Genomic DNA, 8,590 nt, shown 5'->3' with positions numbered 1-8,590 from the left:
ACATCTTTAACAGGCAAATGAGAGTTGAAAGATATAGGGTTTAGATTTGAGACTAACCAGCTGAAGTCATACGTTTGTTTGCCTGTAGAGGGCTCAGCTGTACCTCTGGCTCAGCTGCTTTAAAAAATGTAACTGTGGACTTTCTCTCTGCTGTTCAATTCAGCTTCATATGAATTTGCTCCACCAGCATAAGATGTGCATCTTATTTACCACTACTAATAGATATTAAAACACATTAACTCTGTAATAGTGATTATAGGGAGGCTACTAGTACAACCTATATATCATTGCCCTAACTGTTATAATCCGATATTAGAGGGTTTTTTTATTGATCTTTTACATTTTTAATGGCTCATGATCCTTTCCCCTTCTTTTACATTTAGATTAGCTTTGCCTTAATAACATTCATTTTAATTCATATCCATTTTTTCTTACTATAGGCTAGACTACTTTATAAAGCTGAGCTGCCTTTAAGGTATACGTTTACACGGCAACAATGAACTAAACGAGGAAAAGATTTTCCTTTGCATTTTTCTCGTACATGGCGACAATGTTGTCAAAGCGATCCCGTTCACACGGATCCGTCCAGGACAGAAGTTGCGATGTCACTTTGTAAAGTAATGATGGCACTTTGTAAAGTAGGCCTAACACTACGCACCTATAGACGCAAGTTGCAACACATAGTATTGCGTCAGTTTTCACAAATTTGCATGTTTGTTGTTTACACGATGTTTACTTTAATGGTATCGTATTCAAAAACTTGCACTTTGAAACCTGTTTTCAAAAGTTTGCATTTTCTGGCCGCCAAAATGTATATAGAATTTCAATATCTGCAATTTACAGGTTATCGGGCATAACCTAAAATTAATTGTCTGTTTATTAGCCATGGTGTATCCCTAAATTTAAGAATGTTTCTTAGTCATTTTAGAATTTCATAGTAATTATATTTACACTTTTTACTCATCTTTTCCTTGAATGAACTTGGAACAGGCGCACTGCAAGGACTCAGTTGATCACTTAAAATTGCATAACGCCAAAACTGATTAGCAAATGTTCATTGCAAACAAGAGTTATGAATACAATGGATTCCTATGCACTATTCATCATTCATTTATCAGTTATCGGGCATTACCTGAAAATAATTATCGGCTTATCGGTATTGGCCACACTTTTAATATTGGTGCATTTGCTAATTATAGGAATGTTTAAAATTGTATAATACTTTTTAGAAGGAATGAAAGAAAGAAAGAAAGTCTTACCCTATATCCCAGCTAACAGGGAACGTTCCCAGAACATTCACTAACGTTCTTTAAAAGTTGTGTAAATGTTAGTACAAAACGTTATTAAAATAATGTTTTCGGAACGTTCATATAACGTTATTAACGTTCTTGTAACGTTGAGAGAAAACGTTCTTAGAACAACGTTCTTGGAACGTCTTTTTGACGTTATTTGTGATTGATGAACGTTCTCATAACGTTGATTGAAAACGTTCTCAGAACAACGTTCTTAGAACGTCTTTTTGACGTTATTTGTGATTGATCAAAGTTCTCAGAACAACGTTCTTAGAACGTCTTTTTGACGTTATTTGTGATTGATCAAAGTTCTCATAACGTTGATATAAAACGTTCTTGGAACAACGTTCTTGGAACGTCTTTTTGACGTTATTTTTGATTGATGAACGTTCTCATAACGTTGATTGAAAACGTTCTTGGAACAACGTTCTTGGAACGTCTTTTTGACGTTATTTGTGATTGATGAACGTTCTCATAACGTTCATATAAAACGTTCTTGGAACAACGTTCTTGGAACGTCTTTTTGACGTTATTTCGTGATTGATGAACGTTCTCATAACGTTGATATAAAACGTTCTTGGAACAACGTTCTTGGAACGTCTTTTTGACGTTATTTGTGATTGATAAAAGTTCTCATAACGTTGATATAAAACGTTCTTGGAACAACGTTCTTGGAACGTCTTTTTGACGTTATTTCGTGATTGATGAACGTTCTCATAACGTTGATAGAAAACGTTCTTAGAACAACGTTCTCGGAACGTCTTTTTGACGTTATTTCGTGATTGATGAACGTTCTCATAATGTTGATAGAAAACGTTCTAAAACCAAAGTTCTCGGAACGTCTTTTTGACGTTATTTGTGATTGATCAAAGTTCTCATAACGTTGATACAAAACGTTCTTGGAACAACGTTCTTGGAACATCTTTTTGACGTTATCTGTGATTGATGAACGTTCTCATAACGTTCATATAAAACGTTCTTGGAACAACGTTCTTGGAACGTCTTTTTGACGTTATTTCGTGATTGATGAACGTTCTCATAACGTTGATATAAAACGTTCTTGGAACAACGTTCTTGGAACGTCTTTTTGACGTTATTTGTGATTGATGAAAGTTCTCATAACGTTGATATAAAACGTTCTTGGAACAACGTTCTTGGAACGTCTTTTTGACGTTATTTCGTGATTGATGAACGTTCTCATAACGTTGATAGAAAACGTTCTTAGAACAACGTTCTCGGAACGTCTTTTTGACGTTATTTCGTGATTGATGAACGTTCTCATAATGTTGATAGAAAACGTTCTAAAACCAAAGTTCTCGGAACGTCTTTTTGACGTTATTTGTGATTGATCAAAGTTCTCATAACGTTGATACAAAACGTTCTTGGAACAACGTTCTTGGAACATCTTTTTGACGTTATCTGTGATTGATGAACGTTCTCATAACGTTGATATAAAACGTTCTTGGAACAACTTTCTTGGAACGTCTTTTTGACGTTATTTCGTGATTGATGAACGTTCTCATAACGTTGATAGAAAACGTTCTAAAACCAAAGTTCTTGGAACGTCTTTTTGACGTTATTTGTGATTGATGAACGTTCTCATAACGTTGATAGAAAACGTTCTAAAACCAAAGTTCTTGGAATGTCTTTTTGACGTTATTTGTGATTGATGAACGTTCTCATAACGTTGATATAAAATGTTCTTGGAACAACGTTCTTGGAACGTCTTTTTGACGTTATTTCGTGATTGATGAACGTTCTCATAACGTTGATAGAAAACGTTCTTAGAACAACGTTCTTGGAACGTCTTTTTGACGTTATTTGTGATTGATGAACGTTCTCATAACGTTGATACAAAACGTTCTTGGAACAACGTTCTTGGAACATCTTTTTGACGTTATCTGTGATTGATGAACGTTCTCATAACGTTGATATAAAACATTCTTAGAACAACGTTCTTGGAACGTCTTTTTGACGTTATTTGTGATTGATGAACGTTCTCATAACGTTGATACAAAACGTTCTTGGAACAACGTTCTTGGAACGTCTTTTTGACGTTATTTCGTGATTGATGAACGTTCTCATAACGTTGATACAAAACGTTCTTGGAACAACGTTCTTGGAACATCTTTTTGACGTTATCTGTGATTGATGAACGTTCTCATAACGTTGATACAAAACGTTCTTGGAACAACGTTCTTGGAACGTCTTTTTGACGTTATTTCGTGATTGATGAACGTTCTCATAACGTTGATACAAAACGTTCTTGGAACAACGTTCTTGGAACATCTTTTTGACGTTATCTGTGATTGATGAACGTTCTCATAACGTTGATAGAAAACGTTCTAAAACCAAAGTTCTTGGAACGCCTTTTTGACGTTATTTGTGATTGATGAACGTTCTCATAACGTTGATAGAAAACGTTCTAAAACCAAAGTTCTTGGAACGTCTTTTTGACGTTATTTGTGATTGATAAAAGTTCTCATAACGTTGATATAAAACGTTCTTGGAACAACGTTCTTGGAACGTCTTTTTGACGTTATTTCGTGATTGATGAACGTTCTCATAACGTTGATAGAAAACGTTCTTAGAACAACGTTCTTGGAACGTCTTTTTGACGTTATTTGTGATTGATGAAAGTTCTCATAACGTTGATAGAAAACGTTCTTAGAACAACGTTCTTGGAACGTCTTTTTGACGTTATTTGTGATTGATGAAAGTTCTCATAATGTTGATATAAAACGTTCTTGGAACAACGTTCTTGGAACATCTTTTTGACGTTATCTGTGATTGATGAACGTTCTCATAACGTTGATATAAAACGTTCTTAGAACAACGTTCTTGGAACGTCTTTTTGACGTTATTTGTGATTGATGAAAGTTCTCATAACGTTGATATAAAACGTTCTTAGAACAACGTTCTCCGAACGTCCTTATAATGTTATTAGTATTTTATGAATGTTATATTTAGGCTATCATACAACGTTCTGGGAACATGTTATTTGCTGAACATTCTCATAATGTTAAGTAGGCTACATTTAACAAATGTGTGCTTCTTAACATTAGTTTACAATCACTAGATTTGTATGACTATATATCCATATAAACATTTTAAACATCACAGTAGTTTATAACACCACCCCAATAAACCAGCACTTATAGCCTATAAATAATTTTATATTAACCAGTGCAAAATACATTTTTGTGTGTGTTTTTAGTAATTGTTGTTTTGGTGTGTTTGAGTGCTCATTGTTACAATTACACAGCAAAAGTTCGGTGACATTTTTATTTGTGTATGGTAGAAAGCAAATACTGATCCTGAAATAATTACATAAAATAAATGTGGAAAATTGAACTATACGATTGAGGGAGCAGGCTACACAGTGAACTCAGAGAAAACGCTATACGCTTGAGCAAAAACAGTTTGTGTATAGGCTACAAATGATGCCTGTGAAAGAGATTGTGAACGCATTGAATATGATATGTTTTGTTGGTTAATAGCATAAGCTACTATTACACAGTAGCGATAACATTAAGCGCACCAGAAGTACATATAATATTCAGATGTAAACAGCATAGCTGACTTACAGATTCAGTTAACATCCACAAATGAATAAGCGTGATGAATCAGGCAGCAGGCTACACAGTAACTCAGAGAAAACACTACGCTTGAGCAAACAGTGTGCGAATAGGTAATTGATGGCAAAGTGCCTGTTAGGGTTAGGGTTAGGGTTAGGGTTGGGTTAGGCTCATTACAATCACACAGCAAAAGTTCAGTGACATTTTTATTTGTGCATGAAAGCAAATACTGATACTGACATAATGACATACAATAAATATGGAAAATTTTACTACACGATTCAGGGAGCAGGCTACACAGTGAACTCCGAGAAAAGCTGTGAATAAATACAAGTAAACAGTGTAGCTGACTAAATGTTTAGCTGACAGAGTGTTTATGTCAGAATGTTTATTTTTAAACAATTACCTTCTTTTGCCGATATATTTAGCGATATCTTTTGCATTTCTAATCCAAACAACGTCAAACTTGACACTGCACTTACTCGTGCCCGTAGCAAGAAACCTGTCAAGTGTAAAATCCATTGGACTAACGGTTCGAGAGATATGTGGTTAACAGTATACAGACAGACAGACAGACAGACAGACAGACAGACAGACAGACAGACAGACCTTCCTGTAATTTATAGATAGATATGCTATTCACATTATGTGAAGCTCTGTAAAATATATTGAAATACATTTTGAACATATATTATTTAAAAAATACATTGAACATAAACCTTTTAAATTGTTCCTCATGTTACATCTGTAAATTGTGTACATATTGTGTATATTTCATAAAATATATCCATGCCTTATCATGTTTAGTTTTTAATAAATGTTTAGCAATTTTATTTATACACCACGTTAACCATGTATATAAAGCTATATAATATTATAGACTATATTACATTATATTATAGCCTATTATAACATAAATGACTTTGTAAACATTGTTTTACACTCAATGCTTCATATTCTTATTCCATTTACAGTTTGGTGATGGCCACGAGTCTATACACTTAATGTTAACCTCACATTTCAGGATATTTTATCTGATTATCAAATAATTCCCTCCATTTCTTCTTTCATGTAAATGCTGCGTGACTCCTACGTATTTTAATTTGCGCGCGCACTGAACATTCCAGTTGCTTTTGAACCAGATTTGAACTGGAGTTACCATGGAAACGGGCGGGGAGCTCAACTGACGACAAGCAGCAACTCTGTCTCTCACTGTTGGTTTCGCTAATTTCAGGTAAGTTTAGTCCCCAAAATTACACAAATAGTACATAAAAATGTTTCTGACACATTCTTTCATGTAAATAAAACGCTTCCGTTGAATATTTACTTTATAGAAATGGTTTAGTGTCTTCGGGAAAAGTCCGTTAGCATCTCAACTGCTAGACTTTAGCTGTAAGTTTAGGCTTTAGGCTTGTAATCTTGATTAGCGATTTTGTAAAGGTTTTGGTGGCAATTTTTTCAATGTGAATGGAAGTAAACTAAATGATCTTAAAATTAATTAACTTAAAAGTATTCACTGGACGGTTATTTCGTAGTTTTCACATGACGGAATGCCGGTTTTATAATGCCATTTATGCCTAGTATTAACATGAATTTCACGCAACCGCTTAATTCACAGGTAAAGTTAAGTTAACGTTAATTCCAAGTCAGTTGAATCACCGTTTTCATATTAATGTGCTCTTTTAATTTAACGTTAGCGCGCGCGCACACACACACACACGTTACACACAGATGAATAACCTTACTTCAAAAAATGTATATATTACTTGACAAGCTACTTTTTGTTTTTTTTACAAGTGAATGAACGATTTATTTGTCCAAAGGACAAGTACAAGACCAGGGTTAACGTTAATGCCAAGCCCTGGTTTATACATTTTTATAATTTTATTATAATAGCTTCAAAGAAGACATTTCTCAATGCTGCTATTGTCATACAATGAAAGTATTATATTACTACTTCCATAGTATGGCAAATTAGTACAAATTAGAAAAGTTTAGCAGGTACACAGAATTTTGATGCACATTATCTTATTTTCCCCTCAATGATGGAAGTTCATTAATTTTCAGGTGTAGCTAATCCTTTACAATGTGTTATTGAACCTTTCCATTGTATAACATTTGTAAGCTACATTTTAATCTTGTGTGGTTTACAGTTTTTTTCCCACAGAGACTTCCAATGGGACGGGCGTCTGAACTGGCGGATGCGGAGCATCAAGCTTCTACTAGTTCTTCCCCCTCAAGGCCAAAGCATACCAAACAGACATCATCCCATTACAGGACAACCGTTGGATGCATTGACCTCTGAATTGGAGCTCTAAGGTGAGAGAAACTATCCCCGTACTATGCTCGAAGACGAAAATTTTGTCAGCGTGCCAGCATGTTGTTGTGGAATGTACTGTTGCATGAGGAAAAAAAACACTCCTCACATGTGAAAACACTTGCTTTTCTGATCACTAACCAATCACATATAGGTCAAAGGTCAGATTACCTGTTTTGAACTATTGATGCCATCAATGGACAGAGACCCCACACACACAATTGTGTTCTTTACTGTATTCTAAAGAATATACTTTTGGTTTACATATGTTTATGGTTGTGTTGTATGCTACTGTATACAACAGTAATGTTTGGCCTAATAAACATGTTATGTTTCTACATTGCATTGGTGTTTAGTGTACTTGTTCCCGCTCTCAGCAGATTACTGTCACTGTAGAACATTGTATTGAAGTGAAGATATAAGCCTATGAAAGACCAGAGTGCTTTAGATATAGAACAACAGTGTTTACATGGTATATCCAAAAATTTACTATTATGAAAGAAGTGTTTGCCATTTGATGCAAATGCTTCATTCTGTCATGTGTTTATGGCATTTTGAATGCAGTGTTACATTTTGAAGGAGATTTTGTGTGTGCAGTTTTGGGAATTGTGTGTAGAGTTTTGAAAAAGGGTGACATCGTTTTGAAAACATGTGTTTGCAGTTGGAAAAAAACTAATATAAATTTATAGTACTCAAAGCACAGTCTAAATAACTTTAGGGTTAACATTTATGGAGTAGCCACACTGTTATTATTAAATGTTTATGAAATAATAATTCACCAATTTTTAGTAACATCAGTCAATCTGTTTTTTATCCACAGACGGGGCATGAAGAGACTGGACCACAGACTGGACCACAGTGCTAGTTTGGCACACCCACACTACTTATATTTAAGGGATAGTTCACCCAAAAATGAATATTCTGTAAGTAATTACTCACCCTCATGTTGTTCCAACCCCGTAAGACTTTCGTGAAATCTGACAGCTGTCTCACTCCTCCAAAGGTCACACGCATCACACACATGACCAGCGTCGGCCAATGGTGAGCCTACGTGGTGACGTGCAACACAGATATACTATGTGCAGTTATACTACGTAAACACACTTAGGCCCACGGAGAACATAATGAATAGTGGAATAAAGTCATTAGTTTTGTTTGTTTTTTGCGCACAAAAAGTATTCTCGTCGCTTGATAAACATATGGTTGAGCCACTGTAGTCACTTGGACTATTTTAACGATGTCTTTAAAGGTGCAGTGTGTAATTTTTAGAGGCATCTAGTGGTGAGGTTTGCGAATTGCAAACAGCCAGTCACTTACGGCCTATCCCTCCCTTCTCAAACTGGAAGGAGAAGCTACGGTGGCCGACGTAACCAGCACATTTCTCCCCACATAGCAAACCCACA

At 35.1% G+C, this 8,590-nt stretch overlaps 1 long non-coding RNA gene across 1 annotated transcript; it reads left to right on the top strand.

The window, feature by feature from the left end:
* The first annotated feature begins 5,995 nt into the window (after positions 1 to 5,995).
* Positions 5,996 to 8,152, top strand: LOC307008000. The gene is made up of 3 exons (XR_013799744.1): positions 5,996 to 6,104; positions 7,024 to 7,189; positions 8,008 to 8,152. It is a non-coding gene; the product is annotated as an uncharacterized lncRNA (long non-coding RNA).
* The last annotated feature ends 438 nt before the right edge of the window (positions 8,153 to 8,590 follow it).

This window comes from Phoxinus phoxinus (genome assembly GCF_949152265.1).
Source record: "Phoxinus phoxinus genome assembly, chromosome: 12".
Lineage (NCBI taxonomy): Eukaryota > Metazoa > Chordata > Actinopteri > Cypriniformes > Leuciscidae > Phoxinus > Phoxinus phoxinus.
The sequence above is the reverse complement of the archived record's forward strand: the minus strand, read 5'-3'. Positions and strand labels throughout refer to the sequence as shown.